Below are 23,864 nucleotides of genomic sequence, written 5' to 3'. Positions count from 1 at the left end.
GTCTTGACCTGAACTTAGGAATTTGACAGGTCCCATCCGCCCTCTCTTCCCTCCTCTCTAACCTCCCCTCCCCCCCACAAGTTTTAGATTTCAACACTACATATGGCAATTATACATAAAAGATCCAGTTGGAAAGGCAATGAACGTCTTGTTGATGACATTCCAGTGACAAGTGAACTTAACACAGTTTGCAAAATGTAGCTTGCTTCAAACGACTTATTGAAAACGTACAAGATCTGTCAGTTTTGTTAATGCAACAACCTTAGGAAAACTTTTTCTTTTGTCCTTTCTTTTTGAAGCCACAAATATGTTACGAATAAACGACTGAATAGATTTAATATCTGACATAAAGAACCTTTGTCCCAGATGCCCAGACAATTTATAATGACTATGCTACATAAAGTGTGCTCTTGCTAGTTCACTTTACTTTAGTTTGCTATAATGACTAGATATTATTCTTTGAGTAGCTGGGAAAAAATTGCCATTAACCAATTAATGTCCTATAGGACACTGATACCAGCACAGATCCTTTTCCCATTTGAGCCATGTAGGCAAAATGTTTGGTTTGTATAGTAAAGGATTTAGAATTGCTTTTGTAGGCCTGTCTTGAATGCCTGCTGAAAAGATTTGGAAGGGCTTTAATTTTTAACCTGTTGGAACCCTGTGTTTTTTCAGTTCACTTACAGCCATCAGAGTCCACTTTGTCCTCTGCTCTGTAGTGTGAGTGTATTTGGGTACCGCAGCAAGACATTGCAAGGATGAGAAACAATGTCTTTAATGCTGAAGATTTCATCCATGACAATTAGGATTCCTTTTTCCAGTGACTGCATTTTCACCTTCAAACCCCAAAGGTCATTGAGAGGTAATGTTTTCATTAAAACATACCTGTTAAGGTGACCTAAGCCTTAACATAAACAAAGTCTTTTAAATGCAGACACCTGAAATACCTGGTTTTCAATCCTGGCTCCAGTGTTTGAGTCTGAAAAGGTGAATAAGGCATACCAAATTCCTTTGTAGCCCAGTCTTCTAACCCTAAAGTACTTGCTTGAGGTAGGTTTCTTATTAAAGAGACTGTTCCACTTTAAAACAATTATTCATGTGCCAAAACCTTAGCTTCTTAGCAAATTTTAAACACATGAAAGCCTTTTAAAATATATCAAAGCTTTTAAGGACAAAAATTAGATAGCTTTTTGCTTCTTGATACGTTTCCAATGCTGTGTTTACTATAAAAAAGTGTAAAATGAGTTCTAACGGTAGGGAAGGGTATGTAGTATGATACAAACTCACAGCTTAGTCCTGGCCATTGATCCATGGAGACACAAACTGGACCAGATCCTCACATGGTGTAAATCAGTATATCGCTACTGAAGTCAATTTAACCAGCTGAGGATCTGGCCCAAAATCTATGGCATTCAAGGAGAATCATACTCATGAAACATGAGTCATATATACTGGTGACTCATGAAAAATATGAACAGTTAGGTAAAGCAGCAGACCCCCCGCCCTGCACATTCCTCAGCACCCCACTCCTTCTGTTTCATTCAAACTCTCCCAGAAGACAGCTATGAGATTTAAGTTCCTTCCACTTCAAAATGAAGAGGAATCAATTAAGGCCTTCCACCACCACCTCCTCCTCCTCTCCCCAGACCCAAGTTATTTTTCATGATCTGAACACACGATTTGCATTTATCTTTAAGTCTCAGAAGCTTGTGTCTATTATGTAGGTAACCATGGGCAGCAGGGTGTGTGTGTGTGTGGGGAGAGGTGGTTCCCCAATAAGATCTCTGATGTTATAGCTGAGTTACAAACTGCTAAAAATAAGGGCTTACATGGGAATGCTGACAACTTCAGCAGGGCTAGGTAGCACTTTTCTAACACACAGAGAACCATTTCTGAGCCTTTTGCTTCGATATCACCAGCTTAGATCCAGTCCTGGTTGCTAACTGCTGACAGTTGTCACCATTTGAGGACTGTTTGGTGAAAGAAATTTGGTAGTTCCCTGTGGCCACGTGGCCACATTAAAATATATATATATATATATCACCAGCACAAATGACCCTGATTGATAAGCTTGTCAATTCCACACAGGAGGCAGCATGGTTTAATGGATAGGGGAATTGGCTTTACAGTCAGGAAATCCGTGTTCTGTTCTCAGCTATGCAAGGCTGGGCAAGCCATTTCCTCTGTTACATTTTGTCTTTCTTGTCTCTTTAGATCACAAGCCTAATTGGAGCCGCTGGGCACTACTGCAATACAAATAAATAATAAGAGACTAAGGATTAAATGAGCCATGAACAATAAGGCCCAGATCCACAGAGGGACTTAGGGACTGTAACACTGAGCGTCATGGTGCCTAACTTTGGGGTGCCTAGAAAGACAGAGAAACAACCCTGCCATCTGCAAAGCCTGCGTTAGGCTCCTAGGCTCCCCATACAATGAATGGAGAGAGATGGTGCCTTAGAATGTGATCCACAAAGGCCAGCATGCTGGGCGCAGAGCTGCCCAAGCTAGCCAATGGGAGAGGCCTACCAGAGGGGTGTGTGCTAAGCCCCCCCTCCCACCCCCCACCCCATAGATATCTGCGTCCCGGACTTACCGCCTAAGTCAGTTTAGCGATCCACGAATCAGAACCCGCCCCTGAGAGTCAGATAGCTTAGGCTCCTAAAGTGTTTCTTGCTGGAATGACAAGTTTCGGAGTAACAGCCGTGTTAGTCTGTATTCGCAAAAAGAAAAGGAGGACTTGTGGCACCTTAGAGACTCACCAATTTGTTTGAGCATGAGCTTTCGTGAGCTACAGCTCAAATAAATTGGTTAGTCTCTAAGGTGCCACAAGTCCTCCTGTTCTTTTTGCTGGAATGAGTTAGGTGCCTGCCTCACTCCCCAGGAAACAGCCAGAGGAGGAAGAGGTGCGATGGGATGTTCTGATGTGGGGCTTCTTCAGCCTCTCTTGTGGGAGCTGTTCCACTGTGGATAAATTATGAGAGAGTGATTGGAGCAAGGGGACTGGATCCTGGGTTTTCCCACATCCCAGGCAGGTGCCCTGACCACTGGACTACATTTATCCTCTCATTTTCTGGCCCCATGACTCTTCCATTGTGGATAAATACTTAAAGAGCCATTGGGCCAGAGAGGGGGAGAGGGGATGAATGACTTGCACGATCTTGCAAGCTGCTGAGCGCCCTGAAGGCCCACGGACTCGAACTGGTGGTTGAATGTGTGACCTGGGCATATGTAATTAACCACATAAAGAGAAACGGGGACTGGCCGTGGGATATGGCACCTTTTTACTCCCTATCTCTTCATTCCAAATCTGCTGCACATCAGCATGACACAAAGTCCTCACTGTTCGTGGTCAGATGTCCACCTCACAAAAATCTCTCTTAAGAATTGATGCAGCATGCTTGTTGCCAGCTTCAGCTGAGAGGCCAAGGACTGAATGTATATAGAGATTAATAACACCAAACTAATATACAGTACTTTTCATCAGTAGATCTCAAAGTGCTTTACAAAGGAGGTCAGCATGTCATCCATTTTACAGATGGGGAAACTGAGGCACAACAAGGTAAAGTGATTTGCACAAGCAGCCACAAGTACAGCCAGGAATAGATTCCAGGTCTCCTGAGTCCCAGACCAGCACTCTCCCCCCCCCACACCCGCCCCGCCTCCCCCCCCCCCCCCCCAGGCTACTTCTCTCTCCTTCTCAGACGTAGCCCTTCCAGAGATGAGGCACTTTGGAGAGGAAACTTGCACTACCATTGCCCATCCTGACCTGAGGATAACTTGAGAATCCGTTCATCTCTCCATCTGTCCAAATCATCAGGTGCTTTCATGCGCTCTCAGGGCCCAATCCTGCCAAGTGCTAAGCGTCCTGAGCTCCCATCGGCTCCCCAGGAGTTGAGAGCACTTAGTACCAGGGGGAAAAGTGGATACATTTGTCGAACTTGGTCTCTTTGGGTCAGATGCCCTTCATTGGATGTGAATCAGTATAATTACTTTGCAGTCAGTAAAGTTTAACTCTGGATTATAGTCCCCTTGAGTTGTAGACTCGATTGTCTGGACTTTGTTTCTTGTATAGGGCTGCGGATATTGTCGGTTCTTGTCAAATAACAATGAAATAAATAATACAAATTCTACATGTGTATGCTTACATGAGTATTTAGATGCACGAAACAAGCATTTCTGTTCCCGAGTGCTGATCTGGGAGTCCAGATGGGGGATTTTAATACGCTACTCCAGGGCTCATGTTTGAAACTTGAGGTTCATGTGTTAATTCACAGAAAATTTTCATTTAAAAAAGAAAAAAAGAACCATGGTCCATAAAATGGCTGCTAGTGCTCATGTTTGTTATTTTGCTTTGACTTTGTTGTAGCTTTCCATGTTTTGAGGGTAGGGGGTAAAACTCTTTGCTAGGTTCTTTTCTTATATGGTTCCTCCATTTCATGCTCGAAGTCTCAAAGGCACTGAAAACAGATGTCTGTTTTCAAGGGCAGGTTCTATTTTTTTATTTTTTTTTGGCAATGTCAGACATTTTACCGTAGAAAACACAAAACAAAAACAAACCCAGTCATTTCTGATGCCTTCTATTTCCTTATCACCCCTCTTTTGTTATGCTTGCTAATCACAGCAACTGGGATTATTTTAAACATTCAGAGTGTTCACATTCCTCTCCCCCTCTCCCAGCCAGCAGCATCTGTTTATTTCACAACAACACAAACCTCAGGAAGCGGGGGGGTGGGTGGGGGGGGGGAAGAGTAGCTGCTCTTATTTTATTTTTTATTTCAAAGTGAAGAAATAAACATGCGGCTGCCACGTTTGTGACATCAAACGGATGCTATTTATTTACTCACTCAAGGCGCAAGCCCTGATCAGAAGAGGATTTCTTTTATGGGCTAAGGCACTGAATTATTTCTAATAATAATAATGATTCACATGAAAAAAACCACCTTCTTCGACATACTTAAAAGGGAGGAGGGAGGCAAATCCATGAACTCCGTTCTGCCCCCTCCTCTTCAAACCATAATTTAAAATATATTATTAAATATAATTCATATTATGCACAGAGTTGACATTTTTAGTTAGACAGCTTTTAGTTTCCTTGTCCAATGTTTTGGCATGGCAGAGGCAGAGCCATTTCCATGTCTCTGCCACATCACGTTCATCTTTGAGTTTATGTATAATAGAAAATAACAGACAGGATGATTTTTTCCAATTGTTTTTTTTTCTTTTCTGGAGCAGCCAGAGCTTCACGGCCCTCTAACATACACCCCTGGAAGCAAGGGTAAAATCAAGCAAAGCAAGAGTTTTGTTTCACTGGGACATCAGAGGATAGGTCCAAGTTGCACAATTTTTTGAGCCCGTGTTTCAAAACGAAGCCACGCTCAGGCCTGTTTGGTTCTAGGGTTTCGATTTGGCCTGTTGGAGAGAAGAGAACCAACTGGGAATTCGGGCGTGTGCATCCATTCCTCTGCAATGGGGTGTGTAGACCCCATAAGAACTGTGAGGGAAGGCTACTTTGCCAACACTACTGATCTCTCTTAAGTACTCACTGACATGGCCCTCATTGCCATAATACATAATCACCACACAAACTTTTCCCCTGTTTCACCCTCAGAACGCCCTTGTGAGGTAGGAATTATCCCGGGTTACAGATGGGGAACTGAGACACAGAGAAGCTAAGGCTCAGATCCTCAAAGACACTTAGGCTCCTAAATTGTAATGATTGGATCTGGGCCTCGGTGCCCCAGTGACTTGCCAAAGGTGGTAGAGTAGGGACTGGAACACACGTCACCAGCTCGTGCCCTAACCGCTTGATAATCCTTCCTTTCATGATCCCCATTTGCCTCATCCATCTCTATTGGAAAAAGGTTGTGGTTACAGAGGGGAACCAGTCTGGAATTTAATAAGGCCAATTCTGTTGACCCTGAGTTCAATGAGCAGAGTGGACTAGGACTCCTCTCTCTTCTCAATAGCAAGAGAGAAGGTAAAGACCCATTTCCTGGAGTCATGTGATTATATGAGAATCTCAATTTTCTGTCTGTCTGTCTCTCTCTCTCTCTCTTTTAAGTAAGTTTCTAGCCCCCTTTGGTTGCAAAGAAGAGCTTGAAAATGTGACCTGAGTACACCCTAAAAGCTCAAATGCCAGCAGCCAAAGAAAAATAACCCCAAATTTGTATATTTTTAAAGCCATTCTCATGATTTTGGGGGGGCGGGCTCATCAGTTTTGAATTGGGAATAAACTGAATAGTTCCCAGATAATCTCTTTCTGAGATGCAGGGGAGCAGGTTTGCTAGGAAATGTACTTTCTCAGAATAGTCAAGTCCTGGGCTTGGGGCAAGACATGCTGGGAAGTCAGGCCAAATACATGAACCTACAATTGGCGAGAGACCATGAGCTAGACATGCTTTGTTGATGGTCTCCCCTGGAAACTATTGGCAACTGAATTCAGTTGCTTGGCATAGTGTGTGTGTGTGTGTGTGTGTGTGTGTGTGTGTGTGTGTGTGTGTGTGTGTTTTAAGAATACTTGAGCTTTGCAATGATTTAGTGACAGACATCCAAGATGCCTGTCTCAACTAATCTCTGAGAGACTGTGGATACTTGTTGCCCTTCTTCAATTGGCTATTTGAAAATAGTGCAGCAGGCATGGGAAGATTTTGGTGAAAGAATTTCACAGATGTGCTTTTTTTCTTTCTTTTTTTTTTGGCCCCCTCCCCCCTCCATAGTTTTAGATGTTCGGACTGAGGGTTTGGGCATGCTTGCTTGTTATTTGTATCCATGAATATCTGGATACGTTATTGCATCCATGATTACATGGAATATCAGTTATCTATATTTTTAGAATTCAATATTCAGTTTAACAAATTATTTATTTGTTCCTCCCTTTTTAATCTTGTATTGTGGTGGCAAGTAATGAATGTAAACCCAGGAAACTGTGCCTAACATGCACAGCCAAATTCCGCTCTAACTTACAGTGATTCAACCACAATGAAACGAGCACTGAATTCGAACTAAGAGTTTCTCTTACAGCATTATGGACATATATTGATGATCATGGAAAATATCAATAGACATTGTAATTCTTTGAATCTAGGTGTTTAAATACAACAGAAGCAATGAAAAACTGGAGCTTTCCCTCCTCTTCTAAACTAAGTGTTCAGTGAACGTCAGTTGGTTATTTAAGTACAATGAAAAGTCATAAAGTTAGTCCTGTGATCGCATTTCCCGAAGTCACTTCTTTTATCAGTAAAACTCCCCTCTTCTTCCTCTTTGTGTTAATTCCATCAATGGGGTCCAATCTCTGAGTCCTCTCCCGCCGAGTTCTCTGTTAAATGTCATATTCTCTATCACACTGCACGCTAACATGTCTTCTTTTATGACATATCATCACGTCTTCTAGGATCAGCCTCTCTGTCTTAATACAATTAAAGAAATTCCCCCATAGAGCATACACATTCTGCCTTCAAGAGAAATGCACCTTTGTTGACTTGAATACCAAATAAAAGCCAGTTTGTTAATGTGAAAAGGTAAAACAAGACACTGAAATGTTTCATTTAGGTCAAAATGAGTTTATTTCCCAGGGCATAGAGAATCCCAGCTGGATTGGTTGCTGCAGTAACACAAGAAGCATGCAGACTGTACCCCTGATTAGAATCTGGGAGAGAGAGATAAAAGGTTTGTCTGTGTGACAAGGGCTATTTGATGGACTATTAGATGGCACATTTGTATGTTTTCTTAAACCTCTCAGCCTCTGTTGCTGCTTTGTCATTGAAAAAGAAAATAATCTTTCCTTTTAAGTTAGTGTTTCTGGTAAACAAAATGGATGTGAACAAATATGTCAATTGCATTGATATTTTGCTTCAAGTCTACATGCAGTAATGAGTACGTATACATATATTTATACATACATACACGCACATTGTTACATACAAATCTGACCAGTTACATACACACAGAGGCAGATTATTATGCAATAATGTATGTGTGTGCACTTGTGTGTGTATATTTATACACATACATGCCAAATGTGTATGCGGTGGTGTGGGGGTATAAAACTGCCAGATTTGCAAAAGTCGTCAGTGTGTTGGGTGTATATTGGGTGCTGAGCTCTTTGACATGCTGGTCTCTAACGTGTGGGACTACATGATGGTTTGATGATGTTTTATAACTGTTTTATCACTATGCCTTCTGAGTGGCTACATTTGAGTGGCAAAGCAATGTGTGAGTTATGCAGCTCATTACAAATGGGTCCCGGGGGTGCATATGATGGGGATGGACATGGTAAAGCATGTAGGGGCCTGGGCCAGGGGCAGGGAGAAAAGAGCCATCTATCCATGTTTCACATGTCACATTTTTTACATTTTCAGCCTGGATAAAAGCCTGTCCATCACCCCTTCCATTTGACTCAACTACTTCCTATATCTCCCATGGCTATAATTAATTCCCACGCGCCCTACGGACAGATGTGGACAGGTCTGCAGAAGGAAGGCTGCAACAGTGGAGTTCAGAAGTTCTTTCAAAGGACAGCGGGTATCCTGATTTTAAACCTAATCCCCTGTCACTCCTTGCTTCGTATTCAAAACAATGAATGCAGGGAAGTTCTCATATGAATACGTTTTTTGTTCATTGAGGGTTAAATTTGCATGAGTGCATTTCCTCACAGCCCTAGTCATTAAAAATCAAGGAAATCACCTGCCAAAGAAGCATGAACATTCAAATCAACTTTACGTTACGTGTCTTACCACTTAACCAAATGCACTCACAGACGCCTCCCCACCTCAGTTACCTCCCTTTTGTTGCTGACATAGCCACCCACAATGCTCACTAGTTCCTCAAGATCACATTCAAATGCGTCATTAATAATTACTTTAACTAGTTCTACCTGTTAATACCCTTGATTTTTAAGGACTGTATTTGAGGGAAATGCATTTGAGAAATCTTGAGCCAGATCCCCAGGTCAAGTCAAGTTGCGCTCAATACAAGACATGGGGAGTGGATAGAAAGGTTCTAAGTCACCTTTCCACTGTCCTGATTCTCAGCTGGCTGGAGACCACAATAGCCCCCTGTATATTTTAGAGCTGCCCCAGGGCATCTCTAAATTGTGGGACTTCTCTGCTGGTTGAGCATCACCAGAGTGCATGACACTCTGGCTATAACTAATCAGCTCCTCATTCCTTCCCTTTATGCCTGAAAGTGCACATAATGATGCTGGTCAGAGAAACTTTGATGGAACCATATTCTGTTGGCCTATGCAGTTCTGCTAAAATCGAAATGCAACATGAACCTGGGTAGATTTTGGTGGAATTTTGTTTAGAAAGAAACAGAAAATGTAGCCCCATTAATGTTAAAACAGCCTGTTTCACTTATTTGTTTTGAAACAAGTTTTTGTTAATTTTTTTTTAAATTGTGCATTATATTATATATAATACAATGCAAACTAAGAAACCTCAAATGTCTTGAGTGACTGGAAACTATTTTTTCCCCTGGGAATTTCCCTTCATGGAGAATTTTGAAGTTTTCCCTTTTTGGCTCCAATTCAGAATGAATCCGGATTTGAAAAACTTGAAATCCTTTGCAAAACTGAGCTTCTGTCTTCCACAGACCTCTTCAGGGGGGAAGCTGTCAGAGCGGGAAATCCCTTGCTGCCCTCTAAGGCATTCGCAGCACAAAGGATGTACATGGCTCTTCCCTTCCCGGTACAGCTTTGCACAAAGAGGTAGGGCCAGGACTCCATCCTAACCACATATACTCATCTGGGCAGGGCTTCTTGTGTCTGCTCACCTTTCTAGTGAATGCTTCAAGGTCAGGTATCATTTCTGGTACTCTGGTGGGATTTTCAAAAGTCCTTAGTGTTGGTCTATCTCTGCTTCCATTGGTTTCAGTGGGAGCAGAGTTGGGCCAACCCTACGTGCTTTGGAAAAACCCACCCGGTGTCGCTTGCTGCCTATTTTCCCATAGAGTCGCTGAGGAAGAGCTGATCTTAGAAAAGGAAAAAGCTCACCCCATACCTTGCCACAAAAGTATTTTAATTCGCATGCATTCTGCATGGCTTTATAGATGTGCAAAGAGGAATTTTAAAGAAAATAAAAGTTAATTAAAGACTGTACAGTTGAACTGAGAGCAGTTACTGCATTTTGCAGCAAATCTCTCCTCTATATCGGCTTTCATCTGTGCATTGCATTTAAGTCCACCGGACTGCATTTTAGTATGTTCACTACATCAGGGCAATCCCACTAAAAAACTACTAATTACTCCACAATGATCGAAGGAATAATTAACACCCCCACCACAATACCTCCAACTTGTTCTCCTGAAGTGATTTATAATTAATGGTGAAAATTCACATCACCTACCAGAGTACAGCAGCTGGAAAGTGTGCACAATATTTGGAAAAGCTCGTTTTCCAATTTATCCTATGCCCAAAATAATCACTTCTGCTCAGTATCAACCCTCTTAAATTTGTTCAAAGCTGTCACTGCTGCGTACTATGCAGCCATGCAGAGTCAGTGGGCCTGGTTCTCCTCCAACTCAGACTGGTTTTGCATAATCCATTGATTGCAGTGGCGTTACTCCTGATTTAAACCCATTTAAGGGACAGGAGAATCAGGCCTAATGACTTCACTAAAGTCACGAATGACTTGTACTGGTGTAAATGAGAATCAGGTCCAGTATTTCTGGAAAGTCCACTGAAGTTCTAATAGATTCTAAAATATGTTGGACACTAACATTATGAACTGTGATTTCTTCTTTTTGTTTTAATGGAATATGAACGAATACTAACAGCTAAGTTTATTTTATTTCATTGTGTTTTATTTTATGATGAAAGGTTTCACTTGTTCTCAGTGACAAAATAATCTGTCACTCTCCTAAAGAAATGTATTATGTAGCACAGGTTAAAATAAAACAACAAAAAAAGCTTGCATCATGGAGATAAAAAAGGTGAATAACTGTTAGATTTAGTTAAATAAATAAATAAAATAGTTGAAACAAAATAATTACGTCTTGTAGATGGGCTGGGACCAATCTCTCAAAACTGATTGGACTTTGGGCAAATTGAATCTGGGGTCTGGATTCAAACTGTAAGTGTGACCCCTATTTAGGATGATCAGACATCCCGATATTGTCTTATACATAGAACTCTTCCCCTCCGAAGGAAAAAAAAAGGTGTCCTGATTTTCCACACTTGCTATCTGGTCACACTACCCCTATTTCTGTGTGAGCTTAACCATACATCCAGAGCTGAGACTCTTGGATTTAAACTTTGGTCCACAGCATGTCCTGTCCCACACACCTGTCTGTGCAGGAGAGAAGGAGAACTTAGGTTGGCGTGCAGGGTTTTGTCAAAGTTTCCCTGACCAGCTCTATTACCTACACTCTCTGGCATAAGAGGAAGGGATGAGGGCTTGATTAGCGGGAGACAAAGCTCATCAGTTCTCTCGCTAGTACCCTTGTTCGTATGTGACTAGAAGAATTTGTACAAACAGCCTTTCTGCAAACCTTCATATGAACTTAAAGTTCATGCATAGTGAATCCAAATATGCACCAGATTCTGATCTCACACAAATTTTACCTGAGCATAAGTCCATTGGCTTAATCTGCGTTGCTCTTCTTTTCCACCCATCTAAGGGACACACAGAACAGGCACATATATATATGCAGGTCTGTTAAAGTGTGGAAGCCGATGTTCACATTAGTCATACGATAATCGGACAGACACATTTTAGAGTGGAAGAGAATGCTAACAGGTGACCTCAGGAAAGGTTCCTTGTCTTCTTTGGGATGCGTGCCACTGTTTTAACAAGTTGGAGTAAATCTGCATTCCTGACATTCTGTCACGGAGACTTAATCCAGCTCCGTCACTGAAGAGATGCACGGTACAGTAAATTGGATCAAGAGATGAAAAGTAGGAGGTGACAGTGGCTTTTGCATCTGTCTTTCTGCAGATCCATGTTTCGGTTTTCAGGAGTAAGCTGTCCAAAGAGTACAGGGAAGCATTGGTGCAAAAGAAAGTGTGAATGTCCACATGACTCAGTGAACATCTCAAAACTACCCTGACTCCCATTTCCCATATCCTAGAGTGTACGCACCAACACAACTCCCAGTGGTGCATGTTCAGGGGATGTGTGCACTAGACTCTGCTTTCTCCCTAGGCATACATCTACCCTCTTCCCTAGCTCCCACGCCTTGGGGTACATACACCAGTCTCTGCCCCCTACCCCAGAGTTGCAACTTCCACATTCCTCCCTTGTTCCCGAGCCCCCAAGCCCAGAGTATGTTCATACATGCATGGCCTTTTTGTTAAGACACTGAATTGAGACTCAAGAGATTTAGTTTCAGTTCCTAGTTTTTCCCCAGACTTCTTATGTGACCTTGGACAAGTCACTTAGGCCTTATCTGCATGGGAAAAAAAATCAAACTATTATAACCTAAGGTGTGAATTTAATGCATACAGTTAAACCAGTGCTAACCCCCATGTGGATAGTCTTATTTCCGCATAAGAGTGGATTTTTCCAGTTTAGTTTAAATCGATCAGGAACAGGTTTAAATTAAACTGAAATAAGTCACTTTTAAACTGAATTAAATGTCCACGCAGGGGTTTTCCCTGGTGTAACTATATTGGTTTCAAAACATTAAGTTAAACTGGTACAACTTCCCTATGTAGATAGTCTTCATCTCTGTGTTTCAGTTTCCCATCTGTGAAATTAGCCTCATACTCTCTTTGTCTGTTTAGATTGCAATCTCTTTGGGGTAGGGACTATGTATCTGTGCGATAGCCAGCCTTTTAGCTGACTCACCAGGGACTGAACTGGGGAACTACCAGAATGAGCTATTGCAGCTCAAAGGACTGAAACAACACCTACCCTCTGTGGATCAGCCTAGAGGGAGACCTGTAACACTTGCTCACCAGGGGTTATATTTGCATAGCACTTAGCAAAATGGGTTCCTGTTCTTGGTTGGCTGTAGGTGCTGTTAGGATACGCCACAAGTACTCCTTTTCTTTTTGCGAATCCTAATAAAGCTACAGACTGAGGAAAATCGCTCTGTTCTAAGAGATTCGCGAAAGCAGGGGAATTCACCTGAACTGTGAAGTTTCCATACTGTTTCATATATCAGCCTCGGTGCACTTGCTAATCCCTGCAACGTCTTTCTTGCCCACAGCATCCAGACTGATAGCTGTAAAGATGTTTGGATTGGATGTTTGCAATCCATGCAACTTTCAAATTCAGTGGAGCAGCTGACTCAGCACTTAGCCCCAGTCTGACCACTGCTATGGTATCTCTGCTTCATGAGGATAATCACATCTTCACACGCATCAAATGACTTCCAGCTGAGGCAGGATTTTAATAACACCAAAGAGGTTGCTTCTCCCTCTTAGGCTAGTCTGGAACACAACGAAAAGAGGAAAGGTTCTTTATTCTCCATCTTGATAAGTATTCTCTGTTGGCAAGATCAGTCCCTCTCAGCTTTAATTCACCACATTTCCCCCCTCGTTACCATCTATATATTTTTTAAATCAGCATTTTCTTTGACAGAACTAAGGGCAATTACTGCTCTCAGTCCCAGAGGTATAACTCCACTGAGTTACATTAGTATAAAGGTGATATGAGATCAGAATCTGGTCTTAGCATTTTCAATCCCCTGGAGTTAGTTCAGGCAACTGTGGGACACAATTTAATACTTTGCAGAAGCTGGACCTAATTCTCACCAGTGCTCAAGGCCACTGAAGGAGGAAGACTTCTCTTAGAGCAGGTGTCAATCCAGGAAGAAGGAGGGTACATGTCCTATACCAGGATAGGGGCAGGGTTTTCAAAAGACCTAAGCACCTAAAATGTATTGGACATCCAAATCCGGGCCCAGTCACAGGTGCAGAGCTCCTTTGACAATATATCTAGGGAGGCAGTGTGGATAAAGCTCTAGCATGTGACACAGGAAAAATAAGTTCTTTTCCTTGAGCTGGCCTGCTGGGTCATCCCCTTTCTGTGCCTCAAATTCCTTATTTGTAAAATGGGACAATGATAGTTACCTCCTTTGTAAACCACTTTGAGATCTGCGGCCGCAGGTATATTATTGTTTTATTAAACCTTGATTTGTGGCAAAGACCTTTCTGCTTCTTTTCCTGCTACTTGGTCTTAGAAAAGTTGCTTCGTTCACTAAATACTCGAGCTGTTTAGAAACCAGAATTTCCAGCTAGAAAATTGACATTTGCCTCCCCGAAATGGGACAAAAAGTCAAAATATCAAAGGATGAAAAGGCCAGAAAAATTTCAGATGAGATTTGTAAAAAATGGTAACTGCTGATGTTTTGAAAAGGCAATTCAAAATGCAACATTAAATTTTGAATTTTCCCACTGAAAATCAGAAAATTCTCAACATTGACAATTTTCTCACACTTTTTTTTTTTAACCAAACTCCATGTTTCTTCAGGAAAATATTGGTCAAACGATTGCCTCTATCTCTATTGTAGGTACTGCTTCCTGACTGATGGTTTATTTCAAGAATGCCTTTGGCTCCGGCTAATGATTGATTATTAAACTATGCCATTTTCATACTGCCTCAACTTAAAGAGCAGACAAAGCAGCACACAAAACTCAGAAAAAATTATGAACAGTAAAGCAGAAAAGCATGAGTGCTAAAATTAGATGTAAGATACGATTAGAGGATTCAGAGTAGCAGCCGTGTTAGTCTGTATCCGCAAAAAGAACAGGAGGACTTGTGGCACCTTAAAGACTAACACATTTATTAGAGCATAAGTTTTTGTGGGCTACAGCCCACTTCATGCATCCGATGAAGTGAGCTGTAGCCCATGAAAGCTTATGCTCTAATAAATTTGTTAGTCTCTAAGGTGCCACAAGTCCTCCTGTTCTTTTTGATTAGAGGATTATGAGCAGAGAAACTCAGTGCCTCCTGAAACAGAAATAAGTCAGGCTCGGAACTGGTTACCTTTCTCATAGAAGGCAGCTTCTTCACACTGTAGTCTCAGGGTTTTGATTCTGAGGCAGTGGGGGCCGCCCCCTTGTTTCTGTTGCAGTGTGTTTTTGCTTTAAAGCTATTTTCTCAAGGTGTTCTACCCACAGCATTTAGGGCCTCATCCAAAGTCCTTTGAAATCAGCCATTAAAAGCAAAGAAGCACAGGACCATCTTAGCTCCTAATGTAAATAAAGCTGTGACCAGCATGCTAGTATCTGCCATGTTAGGATTTACGGAATTGCCATGCCAGAGCAGACCAAGTGGCAGGGGGCCTATAACAGGCCTCAGAGGAAGGAGCACATCCTCATTCACCCCACAGAATATACCTGGCCAGCTGTGCCATCTTATGCCAATAGGGGGGAAATATCTGCCTGGCTTTAATTAATGATTAGCTTACAACCTGAAACATGAAAATTCAATAGACTGTCAATTTCATCCTAGCAAGATAATTACAGTTTCTAGTCTTATTCAAATGGGTGTCTAATCTTTTCTCAAATCTAAGATATTTACCTCAGTAACAACCTGTGGCAACAAATTCCACAGGATAATTATACATTGTATATTTTTTAAAAAAAACCTTTAATTCATTTTAAAATGGGCTACTTTTTAGTTTCATTGATTTTGTGTAATGCCCACATTTTACATTTAAAATCATTGCAGTTTTTTGCCTACAAGTCTTGACAATAAAAAGGTCACATTCCTTTAGCTAGAACCTCACCATAAATAGTGAGTTGTTTACTGTGGTTTTATTATGTGGTGCAACGAGTTACTTCCTAATATACACCATCATCTGTGGTGTGAGATTCTTTTACATCATGTTGCCCTAGTTTTTGCTAAGCCAAAGGCCTGTTTTTCATGTGAAAGAGTGTGCATTTAAAGATACATTTCTTGTAATATTTGAACAAGATGCTAGCCAAAAGCCTTGATGACTAAATTACAGGACCAGTACCTGTGTCCCAACAGAATGTCAAAATTGAGTTGGAGGGAACATAACTAGAGGAGTGAGGATAGTTCGGCCTTCAAGCTCAATCAGCAATTGACCTTTTGCTGTAAGAAACTATTTACAGATATTAAGACCAATCATCTAATATGATCACCTGGTTATCACAGGACATAGGACTTCTTTGAATTAATTCCTGCTTTGTGTCCAATAGCTGTGGTTGAACTGAAGTGTCTCTCATAGAAAAACATCCAATCTTGATTGAAAAATTGCCAGTGATGGAGAATCCACCACAATCTTTGGTAAGATGTTCCTCACTGTCAAAAAAAATTGCACCTTATTTCTAGTCTGAAACTATCTGGCTTCAACTCCAAGCTCCTGTATCTTGTTAAACTTTTGCCTTTTATTGTCAAGTTCCCCATGAAGGAACTTACAGAAAAGCTAAATAGCTTGACCTTTTTGAATCTCTCATTATAAGGCCTGTTTTCCAATTGTTTACTCATTCTCATGGCCCTTCTCTTAACCCTCTCTGGTTTCTCAACATCTTTGTTGAAGTGTGGACACCAGCACTGAACACAGAATTCCAGTCCAGTGCCAAATACCAACATAAAATCACCTCTCTACTCCCACCTTCTCACTATGTCCCTGTTTATAATCTAAGGTTTGAATTAGTCCTTTTGACCACACTGTCGCACTGGGTGTTCATGTTCAGCTGATTATATACCATGACCCCCAAGACTTTTTCCAGAGTCACTGCTTCCCAGAATAATTATGAGCTTCCTTCTTTGTTCCTAGATGTATGATCTTATATTTGGCTATATGGAAGGGTATACAGTTGATTGTGCCCAGTTTACTAATTGATCCATATTTCTCTATATCAGTGACCTGTCCTTTTTGTTATTTACCACTCTGCCAACCTTTGTGTCATCTGCAGGCTTTACTAGTAATGATTTAGTTTTTTTTTCTCCAGGTTATTGATAAATATATTCAATAACATAAGGCATATGGCCAAGAATCAATCCCCGCGGGATGTCCAGTAGCAACATACCCTGATGATGATTCCCAGTTTACAATTATATTCTGAGTCCTATTAGCCAGTTTTTAATCCATTTAATGTGTACCGTGTTGATTTTATATCATTCTAGTTTCTTAATCAAAATGTTGTGCAATGCCTACTCAGATGTCTTCCAGAAGACTAAGGATAGGTGGAAGTCTCACATGATGACACAGTTTTCTCCTACACATAGATAAGTGCTTCAGAAACAGGTCATTATCTTCTCTAGTGCAATTGGCTGTCTATAGCAGACATCAACTAATATGCCATCCTGTGCTTTGTGAGCTAGAACACTGAACCATAAGCCTTCAAGACCATTTGCCTCTGAGTTGTCAGTGACTCCATTTTTAGCATAGTATGCCACCTCCCCATCCCTTTTGCCTACTTGACCCTTCTTGAACAGGTTATAACTAGTGATTTTAACATTCCAATCAATTGAAACTTCCCACCAGGTTGAAATAATATGAACTAGGTCAAATTTATACTCATAAATGAGTAGTTCCAGTTCCTCTTGTTTGTTACTCAGGCGTCTACCATTAGTGGAGAGGAATTTCCCTTTGTTGCCGTGAATAGTTTTGTTCTCAGCATCTTGATTTTGTGGTAAATAAGTGCTCATTTGTTCCCCCTTTTAATCCCTCTGTTTGTCGTTCATTTAATACCCTCTTGAATAATCTAGCCTGTCCTGGGGAAGTTGATTTCCCTTCTACTGGGAATGGAGGGAATCCAAACTATACAGCTTCCCTCTCCCTATAGGACATGGCCCAATGTTCCACAAAACAAAACTCTCGCTACCTTACACCACTTTTCTAGTCACCAGTTCACTTCCAAAATCTTCCACCTTCCGTCTTTCTTCACTTGTGGGACAGGAAAGATCTCCATGATGATCACTTGGCCATTCCTTTCCTTCAGTACTCTTCTGAGTTTCCTGAAAATCATCTATAATCTGTGATGAAGCACTATTTTTAGTGCCAAGTCTTGCCTGCCAACTTCAGAAACCTATCCAACGTTGCAGTCACATCTCAATCTTGGGTCTGGGAAGACAGTGCACCATCTTCTTATTTGCCTGTCCCTTGCAGAACATTCTCTCCATTTTTCCTAGTGTAGAATCCCTGACAAGGATTGTCTGTCTTCTTTGGATGCTTGAAGGTCTCTTTATGTCATACTTGGTAACCTTGTAGGTTGGATTGAGTGAGCATCCTCCAGAATGTCCTGGTCACTTCTCCATTCCATTTGGCCAGTTGGATCTTCAGAGATGTTTTCTGCATTTGCAATGACCGGATGCTTTTAGCTGTGTGGAATTCCTCCTGCACTTCTTCTCTCTGGCAGTCACAGCCTCCCCATCCTCCCATCCTCATCTGACTCCAGTAGCATAGAATATCTTGTCTTTGGCGGCTATGAATTGGCAAGCCTCCTCTATGGTTTTCACTCTCTTTGGTTATTTGGTCATTTCTTTCCTTCCTTCCTTCCTTCCTTATTCATAGTTTCATAGATTCTAAGCTCAGAAGGGGCCATTGTGATCATTAGTCTGACCACTGACTAGCACAGGCTACTATCAGGTGATCCCGGTCAGCTGACTCAAGGCCAAAATCATCTGCTAGGAAAGATAATTAGACATGGGTGGGTCTGAGCCCATCTCCCTGAGGGTCAGTCCACTCCATGACATTCCTCCTTGAGGAGAAGAGGAAGAGAAAATGCAGCAAGGAGAACCTTGTAGAGGTTTGGTACTGTCTTTTCCCACAGATTTCTCAGACAATGAGCAGGACCAGTTTTAGGTTGAAAATTTTCTTGTTGCAAGGATTGTTGTGATTTCAAATCCAAATAAAGCATTCACAAAAGCCAGCCGGATCCTGTCCTACACCAATGTGTCTAGTACAATCCAAATGAAGGGCCCAATTGTCAGTTACACCAATATCTGATTAAGCCATTCTTGCAGTGTCAAGGGCCTTAAAGGGGGTGGAAATGGACCCTTGAGACTATTCCCTGTGCAGTGGGCATCCCCAGATAATGAAGAATTGTCAGAAGGAGTCTGTGTGAGCCCTGCTCCTAGCCCCTGGTGTCAGGGCATTGACAGAATGCTCTGTATAGGAATCAGATAGTATGTTAGAGCAGCCCTGAGGTCTGACCCCAGAACTTAGGAAGTTCAAAGGAGGCTTAAAGTCAATTTTGCTTTCCCCCCACCTGCCCACAGTCCCTGCCCCAAGCACAGGAACAGAGTAATTGTAAATAAGGCCCAAAGGCTAAAGAATATTGCTAACATTTAACCTTCAAAGGACATTTCACGGAGATGGGTGGAAAACAGATATAAAAATGCTGATACGAGAAAACATTTGAAGTCAACCACATGCTGAAATACTAGACCTTTACAAGTGCCCACATATAGAATAACTTTTGCCTCACCTCTGCAAGCTACATCATCAGATTCTCCCTGTTAACACTCTTCTATTAAGATGCGCATGCCTCTGGTTTGTCTGTGTAATCAGTTTCAGCTGAGTTGGAACTGGTGGGTAATTAGGGCCCGGAAGGCAAATAGCTAGGCAAACGGTCAAAATCTCACAGTTTATCCTCTTGTGGAGTAAAAGAAGAGGAGATTACCACCTTGTGGAGTCCAGAACATTTCATCCAATGTTACAGCACGGTCTTGATATCAACACAAATTGCCTTGTACAACAATTCAGAGAGATGCAGCTGCTTGCTGATTTTATGAAAATGGTGAATTTTCAAACATTTAGTTAGAGTTATGCTAAAAATAATTTTACAGAGATGGGCCCAATCCAAAACCCCAGATCAAGATGCCATCATGTGATGGAGAAGTTCAGATCTGAACCTTACGGTCGCTCCTTATCTCTGTTATAGAATGCAGACTGGATGCTGAAAATTAGCGACTGTTTTTGAAAATTTACATGCAAATGATGGAAGGACATTTTTCACCTAAATTTTTATGAGTATTTTGTTTTTAATTGAAATTTCAAATATTGACATTTACATTGTTCTTTTTCAAAATTCAGAACTTTTCAAACCTGCTCTACAAATGATATTTCACCTTTAAAATATTTCTTCAAAAAAAACTCTGTAAAATGTGAATAGACATTTTTATAAAAAGGAATGCAAACTTAGATACCTCAAAGTATCTAACATATCAGTGTTTTCAAATTAGATGATTTTAGAACTTCCCAGGGGAGAAACCCTTAAGGATTCCCCATTAGCTGGCTGTACAGCTGCAATGATAATTATGACCTGCATTTCTGAGTATGTTGATACACATGGCTGTTGTTTTCATTTCTTATCTGTCTGATGGACAGGCTGTGAAGTAAGACCAGGTCTACACTTACCACTTACTTTGGTATAATGTAGGTTGCTCAGGAGTGTGAATAAGCCACCTCGCTGAGTGATGTAATTTACAGTGACCTAAGCACCGATGTGGACAGCTGACATCTTCTCCTGCTGATTTAGCTACTGCCTCTCACGAAGGTGGATTTACTATGCCGATGGGAGAGTTCTCCCATCGACATAGAGCATCTTCACCGGACGTGCTACCGTGGTGCAGCTGAGCTGATGGAGTGCTTCTAGTATAGACTAGCCCTTAATTGTGCAAGAATCATGTGCTGCTAAATTAAGGCAAGGAGGTCCAGATCCTTAAAGGCACTCGGCTATTGCTCTGCTAGTGTTGCAATGTCCAAGCCTCTGCAGTCTGCCACCCCATGGAATTTAGAGCACTGAGCTAGTCACCCCGGCTCCATGTACCATGCCTGGGGAGAGGTAGGTACCTAAGGAAGGGATTTCCACAGCCAGCCAACTGAACAGGGAGCTACCTAAGCTAGCTGTGGAGAGAGGCTTTGGCTCCTGATTGGCTGACCTGCTGCACCTGGCTGACAGGCCAGAACTAGGCACTTCCCTCTACTTGGGATCTTCAGATGCAAACCCTAACTGAGAGTTCTGCACCTAGGCCAGATCATTTGTGTATGTAGCCCATGACCTAGCAGTGAAAGCCATGCCTCTGTCTCATGCTCAGAGGTAAGGTGCAAGGGGGCTACACAGCACCATCAGTGGCCTGTCTCCAGCCCTCCTGATGTGGGGAGCTGGCAGGCAACAGGGAAATGCCCTGAGCATGCTTATGAGATCAGGCCTTGCTGATGAGAAACCAATTTTGAGAATCCCACTTTGGGGCCTCTGAGTAGCTCATTAGCCATGGGGCAGCAGCATCAGTTTGGAGGCTTTGCAATGCCAAATGGCAGAAACGTAGGCTCCGAGGGGACCCGTGGGTGCCTATGACAATGTCAGTGGTGCCTAGGTGGTGAATGTAGATGCCAAAGTACCTTTAAGGAACTGGGCCAAAGTGTTCAATTAGTTTGGCATGATGGTTTGTAAGATTTTTATTTCAAACCTGTCGTACTGCTCAGCTCTGCTGACGGGTAACCACGCCAGGTAAGATGGTCCATGGAGCACCTGATGATGAGCAGGCTGTTTAGTGCTGCTGGCTCCCCTTCCCTATTTCTACTCACTAAATTGCATTATTGGAAGTTAAGATACATTCAACAGTTTCCTTTTGCATGTCAGGAATTGGTGCGCTTGGTACAGGCCCATCACTTGGGAGGTAGCCTAGTGGGTAGGACTAGACTAGGAACTAGGCGCTCCGGCCTCCTCAGGCATGTCTCTTTCTTCTCCTCCCTCTTCCTGCTTTATGGATTTTAGATGATAAAATCTTTGGGGCATCTTACAATGTAAATGTCTCTTCCCTATGTGCATGCACAGTGCCTAACACAATGGGGCCTCAGTCTCCTCTGGAGATGCTATGTGCTGCTGTAATAATAACAATCAATTCAGTTGCCTCCAGGATGGGCGATGGTCTCTATACCGTGAAAGTGTGTGAGAGCAAATCTGAGCTTTGGTTTACTTGACACTCTTATTAGAAAGTGCTACTACTGTGAGAGGGCTCTCGCTTTTTTTTTTCAACAGAAGAAACTGTAATTTTGGTAACTTTATTTTTTATTCCCCCTCCCCAATGCTTCTAAATGGGCGGTCAGGTCAAACTGCCAGCTGGTAGCATAGCTAATTACATCCCCTGTTTGGCCTAGGATATGAGGCGAGTCATAAATCAGGACTTTGATAGTTTAGTTGGTGCCACTCCTGGTTATTAGATGTGTGTCAATGAACAAAGTTCTGATCAAAGCCAGCAATGAGACAGCCAGGGGTCGTGAAGCATGGCTGGGGCCTAATGGCTAGGCTGTGCCAAAAAAGGAAGTTTGTAATGAAAGGTCATTAACCGGCAGCCCTTCCAATCAGTGGAGCAACATTATGAAGAAATTCTATTTATCCAGTGGCAGGTTGGCATTCAACCTCAGGGGCCCCATTCTGATCTCAGACCGATGTAAAGCTGAAGCTACTCATTTGTTTCAAATGGGCTTCTCTGGTGTAACTGGGAACAAACATTTCAGACGTACCGACATTCAGTTGTTTTTAACTTGTTTCCTTAAATTACAGAGGGTGGATTAAAAATCATTCATCTCAAGGAAGTCACAAAGATAGTACTTACCAAGAAATATATAACTGTAAGATGGGCATATAGCAACGAAGCCTAGCTCACGAGAGTGTGTGGTGGTGGGTATTAGGGCTCAGATAATGTTTGTGAAACGTGTTAAGATCACTTGGTGATAAGTACTAGACAAGTTTAGAATAAAAAGAATTACATTGCTTTTCATCATCCAAGCTCTCTACAGACATTGGAATCATCCCTGGGAGGTAGGTCAGCCTAATTATTCCCATTTTACAAAAAAAGGGAAAATTGAGACAAAGTGGGATTAAAGGGGACCCTTCAAAGGCACAAAGGGCAATTTGGTACCCGATGCCCATTGAAAGACAATGGAAATAGTGTCCAGGAATTCCCACCTGATTTTTCCTGGCACAACTTCTGTCAGTCCAAAGTAGCTCCAGTAAAACTGACTGAGTCACACTGTTGTGAGACAAGAATCAGGCCCCATCTCTCCCATTATACCAGTTGCCTGGTAGTGACCAATGTTGTTACAGCTGCAAAATGGTTTCCATCTCAGCCACTTTTTCATATGCTTGGAACTTTATGAAAAATTCACCTGTTCAATCATTCTTTGAAGGTGACTTCACCTGCCTTCCCCTACCCCCACCCAAAAAGTGTGAACAAACTCCTTCAGCCTGCTTTGAGTTCCATGAGGGTGGGAAAATATTTATTTCCTATTTTTAGAAATGCTAACTTCACTTTTCAGAGTGGTGTGCAGCTGAAAGAGCTAACAACTGGAACTTGACACTTGACATTGACAAAAACCTGAATGGGATGGTGAAAAAAAAATGGTTGTGGCTGTTTGAGAATTGCATGCACCACAGAAAATGTTTTTATTTATATGACAGTAGGGCCTAGGGGCTCCCACCAAGGTTGGTGTTTAGCAGAGGGGAGCAAAAATCGGCAATTCCATTGGAAATTCCACTATTTCCACATTTGTTTTCGGTGTGAATCAGGACAAAAGGCCCAACATTGGAACAAAAGTTCCCCTAAAATTTCCTGTCAGAAAATATTTCTTTTTGGGTCAGTTTGACATTAATCAGCATCTGCCTGAGCTGTTCCAGTGCTTCTAGGGTTGTAGTTCTCCCTCTCTGCCCCTGGTTCAAGCCCCTCCCTTTTCCTTCCCAACTCATGGGTGAAGTTTGGGCCCACAGTGGCATATGGCAGATAACAATTTTCCCCATTCTTAAATTAGGAGATATCACTATGTGGTAACTATTGACTTTTCAGTGGCAACTACTGGAAAGTGATGATCAGGAATGACATCTTATTGTCAATGCAGCCATTTCTTTTAAATGAACAACGTTTTAGACCGAGAGATTTTTTTTAACTATTCTATTTTATATAGGTTTTTATACCATGCTTATCACTGGAGGATCTGAT

At 41.9% G+C, this 23,864-nt stretch overlaps 1 long non-coding RNA gene across 1 annotated transcript in view; it reads left to right on the top strand.

Annotated features, from left to right (window-relative positions):
* The window catches only part of LOC142070953 (uncharacterized), a 28,979-nt gene that overhangs the window by 3,326 nt on the left and 1,789 nt on the right, over nucleotides 1-23,864 (top strand). Inside the window, exons 2-3 of the long non-coding RNA XR_012666890.1 lie at nucleotides 8,361-8,523; nucleotides 9,595-9,709. This is a non-coding gene — a long non-coding RNA (uncharacterized LOC142070953). The remainder of the gene's footprint in view (nucleotides 1-8,360; nucleotides 8,524-9,594; nucleotides 9,710-23,864) is intronic.

This window comes from Caretta caretta, chromosome 1, assembly GCF_965140235.1.
Source record: "Caretta caretta isolate rCarCar2 chromosome 1, rCarCar1.hap1, whole genome shotgun sequence".
NCBI classification, from domain to species: Eukaryota; Metazoa; Chordata; order Testudines; family Cheloniidae; genus Caretta; species Caretta caretta.
The sequence above is the reverse complement of the archived record's forward strand: the minus strand, read 5'-3'. Positions and strand labels throughout refer to the sequence as shown.